This window comes from Nelumbo lutea, chromosome 1 (genome assembly GCF_056320005.1).
Source record: "Nelumbo lutea isolate HS-2025 chromosome 1, American lotus-T2T, whole genome shotgun sequence".
Lineage (NCBI taxonomy): Eukaryota > Viridiplantae > Streptophyta > Magnoliopsida > Proteales > Nelumbonaceae > Nelumbo > Nelumbo lutea.
In genome coordinates, this window is record NC_142684.1 from 123,731,079 (window position 1) to 123,744,805 (window position 13,727).

Below are 13,727 nucleotides of genomic sequence, written 5' to 3' on the forward strand. Positions count from 1 at the left end.
GGATCGATCCGCTCGCGAGCTTCCTGCTGCATGGGAACCTCCCTATAGATCATAATGTTGCCAGAAGGGTAGAGCATCAAGCGGCCAAATATGTCATAATAGACAAACAGTTGTACCGGAGGTCTTACATGCTCCCCTATCTGCGCTGCTTGCGACCTTCTGAGGCCGAGCTCGTGCTCCGCGACACTCATGAGGGCCTGTGCGGCGGACACTTGGGGGGTAGAGCCCTCACTCAAAAAGTGCTACGACAGGGGTACTACTGGCCAACAATGAAAACAGATGCGATCGAGCTCATCAAAAGATGTGACAAGTGCCAGAAGCACGCTAACATCCACCATAAGCCCGCTGCCGACCTCAAGTATCTCACCAGCCCGTGGCCTTTTACAAAGTAGGGATCGATATACTCGGACCATTCCTACTAGCGTCAAGACATAGAAGGTTCTTAGTAGTGGCTGTTAATTATTTCACTAAGTGGGTAGAGGTCGAACCCCTCGTAACGATCACAACTTGGAACATACAGAACTTCTTCTATAGTTGGTGCCAAGACATGGGAATTCAATAGAATTTCACCTCAGTGGCACACCCTTAAACAAACGGCCAAGCAAAAGTCACGAACAGAGCTATCCTCCGGGGATTGAAGGCATGATGAGACTAAAAATTATCATATTTTTATCCCGAAATATTTTGTTTTTTATACTGAATTAGTACTTAATTGGATTCATTATTCTTGTATTCCGGTTCAGGGCATGAAAGAAGGCATCAAGAGAAAAGCAAGGCAAATCGGATGATTTTTCATAGTTTCGGCACCGTTAAGTAATTTGGGCCTAACTCTCGTATCCGAGCTCCGATTGGGCTGATTCAAGACTCATTAGAAAGAAAAGAGAGAAAAATACAACTTTCATGCTTTGGGCTTTCACAGATTCGGCCTGCATCGAGGTCAAATCTGGGCCCGAAGTCGGGGAAAATTCGTACAAAGGCCCAATTCGCAACAGAAGCCCAACTTGCAGAAAAGCCTCGCAACAGCCTAATTCGCAGAGGAAGCCTAATACGAATTCAAGAACAAAAAACTGGGAAGAGTCCTACCAGATTTAAATTTGTGATGTAATCCTAGAAAGATAAAGAGATTGAGTTCACTAGATAAAGAGTTAAGAGTAGGATTAGACTAGGACTTTCTATTTTTGAAAGATAAACTCCAAGAAGGAGTTGGAGACCACCCCCTTCCCTTTAAGATATATAAAGGGATGGGGGGCAGACTAGAGGGGTATCAAGAAGGCAGAGGAGCAATCAATCTATCAAGCAAGAAGACTGCAAGAAGGAGGTGGCGGCAAAGAGAAGAGGAGACATCAACTCTAAGGGTGACACCATGAGTTCTTTCTTTCCTCTTGTTTGCTTTATTTCCTCTAGTATGAACTGATTTATTTATAGCTAGGGCTGTGGAAAGCCTATTCATAACAATGAATATATTTTTATTCTGATTTTTCCAAGATTGTGATTTCCATATAGTCTATGAGTTATCGCTTAATGCTATCAGGAGTGACCGTCTCTTAATTGATTAGGTTTATGTGAATTGAATTGAGAGAGGAATTCATATAGCAGACCAAATAATTCATGGTGTGAATTGAATGGTATATAGGGGTATATACACATGATTCATCTGAATGTAATAGTTTTTCCTTGAACTTCATGCATTTCTATCTTGAGAACTCTAGTTGAGAGATCGAGGAGTTACCTGATAGAAGTAGTTTTGATATATCTTGAGAAAGAATATTGAATAAAATTGGAAAAATTCCAGCTTATGGGAATGCCAAATTATCTTGGATAATCTCATCTATTACTATTCATTGGAATGGTAGGTGGACCAAAGGTCCTAACGAATTCAGTCAATTGTTGCATACTTCAGTATTGGTACTCTTGCTCTTGTTTTCTTTTTCTATTTTTCAGTAGCTTTTATTCTTAATCTGAAATTCGATTGTCCAAATAATTAGGGAAGGTTGTAGTTCTAATACTTATTTTGTTAAATCCTCGTGGGAACGATTTTTTTATACTACTTGATAACTAATGCACTTGCTAGGGTTATAATCATAGCTATCAAGTTTTTGGTGCCATTGCCGGTGATTTAATCCTAAAATAATATTAGAGCTTGTTAACCTTGGTTAATTTTGACTTTTTATTTCTATTTCTATTTATTTTTATTTTTATTTTATTTGTTCAAATTCTACTTGTGTTTAGATTCACTAGTGCATGACACTTACTAGACAAGAAGGACTAGCATGATTCGATCCTGAAACAGAGAGGACCCTTCGCTTGTTGCAAAGAACCAACAAAGGCAAAATGAAAGAGGAGGTTGAAATCGACGAACCAGCAATAGAAGTTGAGGAAGAGATGGCAGAAGCAAATCACACCCTTTTGGACTACGCCTATCCAACCATTGATGGGGCTACTTCCAGTATTTGCAAGCCCACAATTCAAGCCAACAATTTCGAAATCAAGCCTGCAATCATTCAAATGATTCAGACAAGTATTCAATTTAGTGGGTTGACAAGTGATGACCCTAATGCACATATTCTTAACTTCCTAGAAATATGTGATACATTTAAATATAATGGAGTTAGTGATGATGCTATTAGACTTAGACTATTTCTGTTTTCATTGCGTAATAGAGCTAAAGATTAGCTTAACTCACTCCCTGCAGGAAGTATCACCACTTGGAATGACCTGATCCAAAAATTCATGGCTAAGTATTTTCCACCCTCAAAAACAGCAAAATTAATTAATGATATCACTATTTTTGCTCAATTAGAGAGGGATCTCTATATGAAGCATGGGAACGATTCAAGGAGATGCTTAGGAAGTGTCCTCACCATGGGATACCAACTTGGCGTCAAATTCAAACCTTTTATAATGGTATTACCCCCTCTAATCATTCTATTATTGATGCAGCTACTGGTGGCACAATCATGAGAAAAACACCAGAGGAAGCTTATGATCTAGTGGAAGAGATGGTGTCGAACAGCTACCAGTGGAGTAATGACCGAATTGATCGAAGGAGAGTACACCACATCGATTCCCTTGCAGCCATACCTACTCAACTTGCTAGTTTGAATAAAAAATTTGATACTTTTAATATTGCAGCAATGAATACATCATCTAGCATCTCATGTGACTTCTGTGGTCAATTTGGACATATTAATTCTGACTGTTCATTAGGTAATCCTTTTGCTTCACATGAGCATGCTAATTTTATCTCTCATACTGGCAGGCCAAATTTCAACCCCTACTCAAACACATACAATTTAGGGTGGAGGAATCATCCAAATTTTTTATGGAACAACAACCAGTAAAAAGCACCCATAGGATTCCAACAACATTCGCCCCCACAAGAAAAGAAGAGTAATTTGGAAGAAATGATTTCTAAGTTCATCAATGCTATTGAAGCAAAGCTCCAAGAACATGATAAGAGATTCTTAAGTCAAGAAGCATCAATTAAGAACTTAGAAATCCAAGTGGGTTAGATTGTGAGTATGTTGTTAGAAAGAAAAGAATGATGATTGCCCAACAACACAGAGAAAAATCTAAGGGAGCAAGTGAATGTCATTACTTTAAGAAGTGGAAAAACAATTGGTGAGACCCAGAATGGTGAACAGAAAGCTGAAGTGGCCGATTCACAAAAGGAGACCGAAGGGAGTACACCTAAACTGAATTTAGATGCTATTAAACTTTCCCTCCCCTACCCTGGAAGAGTTTTGAAAGCTAACCTAGATAAACAATTTGAGAAATTTTTGGAAATGTTTAAAAAGATTCATATTAATCTCCCTCTTCTTGATGTATTGTCACAGATGCCAAATATGCCAAATTCTTGAAAGAGGTGATGTCGAATAAAAGGAAGTGGGAAGACTGTGAGATGGTGAAGCTAAACGAAGAGTGCTCAGCCATTCTTCAAAATAAACTGCCCCCAAAGCTTAAGGATCCATGGAGTTTTTCTATACCTTGCACCATAGGGAATAATGAATTTGAAAAAGCTTTATGTGATTTGGGTGCTAGTATAAATTTAATGCCCTACTCAATTTTTGAAAAACTTGGATTGCATGAACTAACACCTACTACTATTACCCTACAATTAGTTGATAGAAGCAATAAATATCCTAGGGGAATAGTAAAAGATGTTTCAGTCAAAGTGGGCAATTTTATTATTCTTGTTGATTTCATTGTGTTGGATATGGAGGAAGATAGGACAATGCCTCTGATTTTAGGGAGATATTTTCTTGCTACTGGTAATGCTTTAATTAATGTGCGAAAAGGTCTACTTACCCTTAGAATCAATGGTGAAGAAGTGGTGTTTAATGTATTTAAAACCATGAAATATCCCAACACAATTGAACATGAAATTTATGCAATTGATAGCATTGATGTTGGCGGAGGTGAAATTAACGCATCTAAATTAGATGATCCTTTAGGAAGCTGCATTCTTAACTCTTGTAAAAATGTGCAAGTTTTGGATGAAGAAATTAAGGAGGTTTTGAACTGTTTGGAGGTTGGCCAAGAAGGATTCAAGCCAAGACAAGGTAATTCTCATTATATTATATTGCCAACTTCTAATGAGAGACCGTTACCCTCTGTTTTGCAGGCCCCTATTCCAGATTTGAACCCGCCCATGATGGATGAAAGGGAAGCACACCGAAAGCTACAACCATGAGAGTTAGAGGATTTGATTCATGATTATTAAAAATAGGGAAGTTTGCTTTTCCTTTTTCTTTTTGTTTTTATATTTCTAGTTTAGTTTTTCTGCACTTTGTTTACATTTAACCTCACATTGGGTAAAATGTAAGTTTCAAGTGTGGGGGAGGGGATTTAGGATTTAGGTTAGAATTTAGGTTGCATTTTAAAATTTAATTTAGGTCGTGTTTTCTGCATTTGCTTTAAAAAAATTTAAAAAAAAAATCAAAACCTCAACTCTTTTGAAATCAACTGAAACAATGTTCTAGGAAAATTTTTGTGAACCTAGTAATGAGGTATGATCAAGGGGTACGTGACTTATCTGAAGCAATTTTCAGTTAAGCTAGTCCTAAATTTAGGTTTAAGTAAATGGGGTAGTTGTTTTATCATTGCTACAATTGGTAGGATGGAGCATAAAATGCACCTACCAACCAAGCAATTCAATAATAGGATGGAGCATAAAATGCACCTACCAACCAAGCAATTGTTAGACAGTTGTATGCCCTTAGCTTTAATTAGAAATATGTACATTATGAATTTATTGTAAATGAATAAAACACACATTTAATTCATGTTCCTGTGGTGTGTTTCTGTGTAATACCCTTAAATTGGACACTTAATGAGACTTGTGTTAGTTTAGAATGTTCACAGCCATTGGGTAAGTCTGGGGAGATTTATCCTGCCAAGGCTGACACTGGTGTGCTGCCAACTATTGGGGTGGCTTGTCTCAGTTACCAGGGTAAGACCCGAAGCACATGCAGTGTATGATTAATAGAACCTTTGAACTGGACCAGATTTCCAGTTTTTCCCTGGGCCTTGGAGATAGATGGGCAAAACTGAAAAGTTACACCTCACCCTTGGACTCGATTATGATACTACACTAGGTGTCAAATTGGGCTATCTTTGATGTACCAATTAGTGAGATCCTTAGCGGGGGTCAAAACCTGGGTATGTTGGGATAGTCTGAGAATTCATTTGAGTGGGTGATCATAGTGACAGAATCAGCCCCTTTGTCGGACAAAGGTAATGATCGGGGATGCACTCTCTCACTGATGGAAACCAAGACTGCCGGCAGCCGATTTCAATTGTTGAGATTTTGTTTTGCAAAATATATTTATATAAAGATATATATATATATATATATGTTATGGTTTCGAAATGATTTGCAAAAGGTTTTAATTCCCAAGATCCATGTAAGCAGAGAGTGCAACACTGTTCCTTGCAGTCGAAGGAGAGGTCCTCCCTTGTCAGGCAGTGTTTGATCATTACGGGGTGAAAGGTTAAGTGTAAGACCATTGAGGATAATACCTGGTGGGCTAATCTTGCATCTACCCACAGTCCTTGGGTGTTACAAGGTGGCTTGGCCCAGAGACTACTTAGAGTAAGTGTTGGGCCCATAGAACCCATAAAATGGGTTTCAGGGGGTGCACTATCCATCACAGTGTATTCGACCAGGCCTTGTAACAAAGGCTAGGCTGAACCCATGTGGCTGTGATGAATCTACAATTTATCTATAATTTTTGAGGACTTTAGCATGGATTTTTATGTTAGTTTTATTAATTTTTGCCTTAATTTAGCTTAATGCTAAGAATAAGTTTCAGGAATAATTAATCCAAGAAAATGAAGGAAAAAGGCAAGAAAAGAATGTTCAAAAAGGCCAATTTCAGCCCAGCCCGGTTGTGGAAGCAAGAGAGAGCATTTCGGCCCAAGAAGACCAAGTGGATTCCTTGAGAAAACCCACGAAAAGAAAGCCTAGCTAAGAGTAGAATTCAGCCCAGCAAAGAAGGCCCATTCTAAGCCCAAAAGAGCAGCTCAAAGTATAGCTATCATGTGCTAAGAAAGAGCCTAAATGCAGCCCAAATAGCAGCCCTTAGGAGGCTTTCAAGAGAGCTCTAGAAAGTTCAAGAAAGGGGTGTAATACACCCCATTCTAGAGGCTTCAAGAAGGGGCAAGAGCCCCCTTGAAAAACTATATAAGAAGGCGTCTAGGAGGGGGGAGAGGTGTTCAATTGCTTGAGATGAAGGCTCTCCCACTCTTAGAGGTTCGGCCACCTTGAGAGAAGAGAAGAGAAGAAGGTTAGGTGCAAGGAAGAAGAAGAAGAAAGGCTGAAGGAAGTTCAAGTCAAGCAAGCAAGAAGAAGAATGTGAGTTTGAAATTGGAGGTTTGTGATTTAGAGATCTCTTGTAATAACTCAATTGTAGTTTCATTCTCCTTTAATTTGAATTCAGTTTCTTTGTTATATTTTCTTTCCTCTTTCTCCTTCTTCCATTCTTTCTTGATGTATTTCAACTTATAAAATTTTAGTTCAGCAATCAAATTCCTTTTGATTCATTCGAATGGTTATGAATTGCACTTAAAGTTTCTTGAATAGGGGTTAAATTGTAGATTAATTGACCAATTAACCTTCAAAACTCAGATCTGAATTATCAGATCTGAGATTGCAAGATCTGAATTGCTTGGAAGAGAATTCAGATATGCAAATTTCAGATTGGCTGAATGGATTTAAAGCTTGGAATTCCTAGAGTGCTTGAGAGAGACTCTAGGAATTCAGATCTACTATTCAAGAACTGAATTGAGTGCAAGGTTAGAGAAAACTTGCACAATTCAGTTGGTGATCATTTCAGATTTGAATTGATGCCTTAGAAGTGTTTGAAGAAATGAATGCATGGGGATTAGATTCTTGCTAGAGATAGAAGAACCGTCACTCATGCATAGGATGAACATGCACTTGAGAGAGGCTATTCATGACCTTGGAGTTTCACCAAACCAAGGCTTAATCATGATTTATTCGAATGATCCAAATTGATAGATTATTGAATTCTGAGATTGACATTTATTGCTTACTCTTCTAACCTGATTTGAAGGCAATTGGGCCAATGATTTAGATAGATTTTAGTTTATGATTTTTAGCTTTCATTAAAGTTTTGATTTATTTGTTAATCAGATAAGAAGTATTCAATTCAGTATTGATACTTGTTACCTAAATCATCATGGGAATGATACTTCACTCACTACTTTATTGCTTGAATGGCTAGTGCACTTGCTAGTGTCACAATGAGCCACACATCAAGTTTTTGGCGCCGTTGCCGGGGATTTAGGGAAACAATATTAGGAAACATTGAGTATTCTTAATCTGGTCTCATTCAGCATTACATTCATAGTTGGTTTAATTTGCTTAATTTTTCATTTTTGCTTTGAATGCAACTGCTGTATTACTATAGTTATGCTTCTTTTCTCTTTAGTAGATTACTTTATTTTCCTTGTTTCAGTTTAATTTTAATAAAATGAGACATGTTTTTCTTTCTATCTTGAAGTTATTACCCTCTAAAAGAAAAAAAAAAAAAAACCAAATCATGAGTGTTGTAGATCTGAGTTGCATTCGACACTCAGATCTGCTATAGCAGAACTTCAGCACTCAACCGAAAAAAAAAAAATCTACTTATGTTTCAGCCCTCTATAACTTTTTTTTTCTTTCATTACAAAAAGAAAGAAAATATGAAAATGAAAAGAAAAAAAAAGAACCATATAAACAAAAGAATAGAAAGTAAGGATTCAGATCAGAACTCATATCTGAGTTCAGATCTGAGTTCTGCTATAGTAGATTTGCAACAGTTTAGATCTGAGTTCCCTTGAACTCAGACCTGAACTGATGTAAATTTAAAGGGTAATTGGGAGTTATCATCACCCCAATACACCCTAGAACAAATCTGCTATCTCTCCAAAACAATTGAATAGCATTGGGTAAAGAAATTCAGATCTGAAATCACCCAGATTTGAACTGGGGCTGTGAACAAAGCAGGATACAGGGTAGACTTTGCAATGTTAGATAACTTATACTATGATCTTTTTTGAGCTGATTTGGTTGAGGAAAAGTGTGTTTATTTTGAGAAATTTTTTTTTGAGGCCTCAATAATTTTAATGCAATGCAACACCTCCACACATTTTTCTATTTCAGACTTCTCTTCTGATATTGCAGATCTGCAACAGTTCAGATCCGAGTTCATCAGAACTCAAACCTGAACTAATGCAATCATGAGGTGAATTAGGAGCCATCATCACCCCAACTCACCCTATTATCCATCTGCACGCCCCAAAATAATTGGATAGTAAAGAAGGGCATTTAAGACCATAACTCAGATCTATATAACATTGGAACTCAGATCTGAGTTCAGTTATCACTTCGGTTGTTACAGATCTGCAATAGTTCAGCTCTTAGTTCAAATGAACTCAGACCTGAACTGATGCAATTTTGAGGGGAATTGAGTATCATCACCACCCTAATTCACCATAGGGGACTTATGGTGTTCCCCTAAAAGCACTTTGGTAGCAGCATCTGAAGAAATTTAGATCTGAACTAATTCAAATCCGAATTGCAGTTGAGGACTGAACCAGAACTTTGAATTTTTGATGAACTATTTTCTCTGCTCTATGCACTTATAACCAAGCTAATGTATCTGAGGAGATGTATGTTTGAATTAAAAATTTGTGATACCTCAGATATCTAATGAAAAGCAGAGCTTCCTAAGTGTTTCTAGTAAGTTCAGACCTAGCAGGGCTGCTACCTACTACAGCAAGGCTGAATTAGGGCAGGTTTGGGAACATGTTTGTATTACAATTAACGTTACTAAATTGGCATTGTAAATGGTCCTGGGCTGATCTTTGAAATTTTTTGAGTTAGATAGCTCTAATTTCAGCTGTGCATGAATAGAAAGTCTAGTAGATCTGAATGGGTGTGTGCAGCCGTGTGTACTACATTCCAATAAGTGTATACTCCAAGGGCTACACTGATGGAGCCATGTTTCTTCTCTTGATACTTGATTGTTCCATCCTTAGTTTCAGTTTTAATGTAGCTTATGTAAATCAAATTTCTCTTGTTCTTTTGGTTCTAAAAAAAAATTATAATTCTCAAAATGAGTTCAGATCTGAATTGCATTCATCAATCAGACATGCACTCATCCAAAAAGATTTTGGTTACATTGCTGTATTTTGTTTCAATTTTCTTCCTTTTTAAAAAGAAAAAAAATAGAAAAAGAAAAGAAAAAGAAAACAATGAAAGAATAGCATGTGAGCTTTCAAATTTGAAACTCATATTTGATGTTCAGATCTGAGTTCAGCCTGTTGTAGGTCTGCATTCTACTAGGTTTAGATCTGAGTTCATCTGAACTTAGACCTGAACCTACTCAATTTTGATGTGAATTCGGGTAGTGATAGCACCCAATTCACAATTTGATGCATCAAACTTGCCTCATTGATGAAAATTTAAGCCATGAATGGTAAAATCAGATCTGAAGTGCATGAGAATCTGAGGCAGTATAAGTACATGATCTGAAATTTTTGTGAACTTGATGGTTTGTTATCTTTTAAATCACTTGCACCCGATCTTAATTGGTTGTGGATTGATGTTTGGATTGGATTAGGACTGATGTTTGGGAGGCCCGAAAGGTCCAAAAAGAGCTTCGTAGTTTTGATGTACTGGCATTCAGATCTGAATCAAGGCTGCTTACAGTATAAAGTTGCAGATCTGATTTTAGGTTTCTGCAATTACTTAATATGAGCCACACAAGCTTGGATGTCCATTTCTAAATTTAAAGTTTTTAATGGCCGACTCTGATTTCTAATAAAGTTGCAGACCTGAAATGCAGGTAGTCTGATATGAGTTCTGATATGAAATAACTACGGACTGAGTTTTGTTCTATCTGAATTATAGTAGTTAACAATGCCAAACATTGCAAACCTGATTTCGGGTCTTAGCAATTGTTTGATATGCATGAGTTATACAGGTTTGGTCTTTAATTGTAGGGCTTAAAATCCTTAAACCAAGCCTAACTTAGGACTTGTTTCAGTTTATTTTAGGTCCTCTTAATATATTTTTCAGATCAGATCTGATTCAGCCCTAATTCAAATCAGATCTGATCCCAGACCTAATTGATATATCCTTGAGTGCAACATTTTTTTTTAGATCCACTGTCCTAGCATCAAGTAGTTATTGTATATGATTGAATAAATAACTATGTATTTGATTTTAGCTACTATAAAAATTCACAATGACCACTGATTTCAGTATCATTGGCTATTGTAATTTCATATCTGAACTCAGATCCAAAAGTGGATGTTCTCAGTAGGTAAGTTTGCAGATCTGATTTCAGGTCTCTGCAATCAATTGAGGCATACAAGACATTTAAGTTGGGACTTGAAAGAGAAGTCTTAAGCTCTTGGGATCAAACTTATTTCAGACTTAACTGCAACAAATTTTAGACCTACTTATTGATATTAGGTTTGGAATTTTTGTAAGTGATTGTTCTCAAAAGTTAAGTTTTCAGATCTAATTTTTTTTTTTTATGGTTAGAACCTGAAGAGTAGCCTAAAGATAATAAATTCAGCAATGATTGTAGATCTATTTACAGTAGATTTTTAGATTTGTTTACTTATGTTCATTTAAGTTTAGAATAGTGTGTAATAAACTCCATTGTTGATTTAGCTAGCTCTCTTTTCCATTGAACATCTACTTCACACTTGAATGTTGGTTTAGTTTAAGTAATGGAGCTATGTCTTTCTAGTTTGCAAATTTATTAGTGTGGATCATATCTGCATACCTTCACTTACATTGCTGAAATTCTAATGTAGATTTGAGCACACAAAAAACAAAAAAATCAAATAACTTTGGTAGTGTGCTGATTTCAAGAACTCTTAGACTTCTAGGCTAGTTTCAATCTTGTAAATCACTTGTTTATCACTTGCATATCAGATTCCAAGAGATATTTATATTGGCTTTTGGTCTTGTTTTTGAATTTTTTTTGTTAGATAGAATTCAAACTTCTTGGCCTTGTAAGTTTCTATCGTGTATTACATATTGGTTAAATTATTTACATTGTTTGGAATTGTGTATAGTAGTCTTTTTATTGTTTGGCTCAGATTATTAGTTAGAATAAAGCTTCTGATCTCTCCTTCTAGTTTGAAGTGATTTCTAGGAGAAGAGGCCTCCCACCAAAAGAACCATTGCAAAATTTGAAAACAATCTTCAGGGAGTCCTCTATACATCATTCTCTTTCCTTGGTATTACTCTTGTTGGTTTTATTGTGACTCCCTAACACTAGAAACATTGAGGACAATGTTCATCTTAAGTGCGGGGGAGTGAGCCCAAGCCTAGGGTATGGGGGATGAAATCATGCACCTCATTCACCCCAACACGCATATGTAGGCAATGACATAACCAAAAAAGGACTGGAACCCCTCAGTTCATTACTATTTATTTGATGATTTTTAAGAAGGAATTCAATGAGTCGAGGGAGACTGATGTACTTGTTAAGTTTTTATTATTGTGAATGACCCAATTTGATATATGCATGAGAAAAGGGGAGCTGAATATGCCTTTTAGCATGACTAGCCCTAACTATCTTCATGTGTATGGAAGCCCTTGATTTCATGGTTAATGGTCAAGAGAGCTAGTGCACATCTGAAGTGCTGATTCTTGAGGTTCAATAATTGCAAAGAAGGACAAAAGCCCTTTTAACATGACTAGCAGCTCAGAACATGAGTCCTATTTACCTACCTCAAGTAAGTGACCAGTGTGAAATGGAGCATAAGATGCACTCACACCCAAAAAAAAAAAGAGAGAGAGAAAAGTGTGTGAGATGGAAAAGAAGAAGAAAAGGGTGAGATGGAGCATAAGATACACTCACCCTTAGAAATAAGTAATTGTGGTGACAACTAAGGTTCAAAGGGGCACTCTAAAGTTGAACTCTCATTAAGATTTAGTTACAGATGTGAAACTTAGAGAAATTTGATTATTAACCTTGACAATTAAGGAGCTGATTTATATATGAATTTGGAGTGAAGGCTAGACTATGATGAAATTCATATTCTCCTTTCCTTGGATCTTATACATATGCTAAATGGTAATTTACAAGAATAAGAGCTGAGCACATACAAAAGTTCCCCGACTACTCAATGCATTTCTATCTTAAAAAATTCACCAGGTAAATGGTGAGAACAGAAGGGGGGAATATTTAGTTTATGGCTGTTGTCTTTGATTGAGGACAAGCAAAAGCTTAAGTGTAGGGGTATTTGATAAACCTACAATTTATCTATAATTTTTGAGGACTTTAGCATGGATTTTTATGTTGGTTTTTAGTAATTTTTGCCTTAATTTAGCTTAATGATAAGAATAAGTTTTAGGGATAATTAATCTAAGAAAAGGAAGGAAAAAGGCAAGAAAAGAATGTTCAAAAAGACCAATTTCAGCCAAGCTCGGTTGTGGAAGCAAGAGAGAGCACTTCGACCCAAGAAGAGCAAGTGGATTCCTTAAGAAAACTCATGAAAAGAAAGCCTAGCTAAGAGTAGAATTCAGCCCAACAAAGAAGGCCCATTCTCAGCCCAAAAGAGCAGCTCAAAGTATAGCTATCATGTGCTAAGAGAGAGCCTAAGTGCAGCCCAAATAGCAGCCCTTAGGAAGCTTTCAAGAGAGCTCTAGAAAGTTCAAGAAAGGGGTGTAATACACCCCATTCTAAAGGCTTCAAGAAGGGGCGAGAGCCCCCTTGAAAAACTATATAAAGAGGCCTCTAGGAGGGGAGAGGTGTTCAATTGCTTGAGAGGAAGACTCTCCCACTCTTAGAGGTTCGACCACCTTGAGAGAAGAGAAGAGAAGAAGGCTAGGCGCAAGGAAGAAGAAGAAGAAGGGCTGAAGGAAGTTCAAGTCAAGCAAGCAAGAAGAAGAATGTGAGTTTGAAATTGGGAATTTGTGATTCAGAGATCTTTTGTAATAACTCAATTGTAGTTTCATTCTCCTTTAATTTGAATTCAGTTTCTTTGTTATATTTTCTTTCCTCTTTCTCCTTCTCCCATTCTTTCTTGATGTATTTCAGCTTGTAAAATTTTAGTTCAGCAATCAAATTCTTTTTGATTCATTCGAATGGTTATGAATTGTACTTAAAGTTTCTTGAATAGGGGTTAAATTGTAGATTAATTGACCAATTAACCTTCAAAACTCAGATCTGAATTATCAGATCTGAGATTGC

The 13,727-nt window shown here is 36.8% G+C and overlaps 1 non-coding gene across 1 annotated transcript; it reads right to left on the reverse strand.

Moving 5' to 3' along the window:
* Window positions 1-2,763: 2,763 nt before the first annotated feature.
* On the reverse strand, window positions 2,764-2,869 carry LOC148877297 (small nucleolar RNA R71). Its single transcript, XR_016106101.1, has one exon. It is a non-coding gene; the product is annotated as a small nucleolar RNA R71 (small nucleolar RNA).
* Window positions 2,870-13,727: the final 10,858 nt, after the last annotated feature.